The sequence below is a fragment of the Fukomys damarensis genome, unplaced genomic scaffold (assembly GCF_012274545.1).
Source record: "Fukomys damarensis isolate Sample0158 unplaced genomic scaffold, DMR_v1.0_HiC HiC_scaffold_15, whole genome shotgun sequence".
In the NCBI taxonomy this organism is placed as follows: domain Eukaryota; kingdom Metazoa; phylum Chordata; class Mammalia; order Rodentia; family Bathyergidae; genus Fukomys; species Fukomys damarensis.
The window spans coordinates 20,429,781-20,431,082 of record NW_022900927.1 but is presented as its reverse complement, the minus strand read 5'-3'; positions in this window follow the sequence as shown (position 1 = coordinate 20,431,082).

The following is a 1,302-nucleotide window of genomic DNA, read 5'->3' as shown; positions in this document are numbered from 1 at the left end:
TTTTTTTTTTTTTTTTTTTTTACCAGGGATCAAATTTGGGACCTTGGGCTTGTGAGACAGGCTACAATCCCTGCCCCACCCCCAGCCCTTTGATTTGTTTTTCTTTTTAAATTTTATTTTATTTTCTTCTTCTTTTGTTATCTTTTAGACAGGGTCTCTATATAGTTCAGGCTGGCCTTGAACTCACTATGTAGCCCAGGACAGCCTCAAACTCAAGGCGATTCTCCTGCCTCAACCTCCTGAGTGTTGGGACTACAAGTGTGCACCACTATGCCTGGCATTCCCAGCCCTTTGAAAAAAATTCAAAAATTTTGAGGCTAGGTCTCACCAAATCATTAACTTTCTCAAGCTGGGCTCAAATTTAAGCTCTTTCTGCTTCAGCCTCTCACAGTGTTGGGAGTATAGACAGATAGGTACCATCATGTCCCATGACTCATTCAGTGTTTTGTTTTGTTTTTTGAGATAGTGTCTTGCTATGTAGCCCAGAATGACTTCGAATTTGTGGTGATCCTCCCGCCTCAGCCTCCCAGATGCTGAGATTACAGGCATGCGCCATCAAGCCTAGCTTTGTTCAGTATTTCTGTGTCTTCTGAGCTCTAGACTCCATTCCTAGAAGTGGGATATAACAAAGAACAGACACGGTCCCTGTCTTAATTAAGAGAGCTCATAATCTGTTGATCAAGTGGGAACTAACAGATTACAATCAATCGCCAGAGGGATGGGAATAAGGGAGGTCTGCCCAGCGATAAAAAGTGGCCAAGTACTCATTTTCAAGGGATGCTTGTGAAGCAGACAGAGGGCAGAAGCTTGGTCCTGGTGGAAGCAAGGTGCAGGTGGAGGCCAGGCGGAGGGAAACAGCTCAGGAGTTTAGGAAGTTGGTAGCTGTTGTGTTAACTGGAGGCTCTTCTGCGCCGAGGCTGGCCTGGATGCAGGAGCTAAGACTAGAAAAGGGGGTGCTAGTAGGATGCTAGTCTGATTGAGGGTGAACACTATGAGCTTTATTCTGCAAGCCGAGGCAGGGGACAGAATTTTAAGAACTTGATCAGCCCCCCCCCCGCCCCTTTAGCAAGGTAACCCAGGAGGTGTGACTCCCACCTGACTTCTACCTGGGAGTCCATGAGCTAATCCTGGAAGGAAAACCCGACCAGAAGCCTCTGGCCCAATGGATCAGGTAAAGATGAACGCACTCAGACGACCTTGAGCAGGTTGAGTCCTAGAGAGACGGAGGAAGCGGGACCTTGCGGTTTCGGGCTCGACCTTCGGCTCTGCAGGCAGACAAGCCCAGAAGGTGGCGCGAGCCGG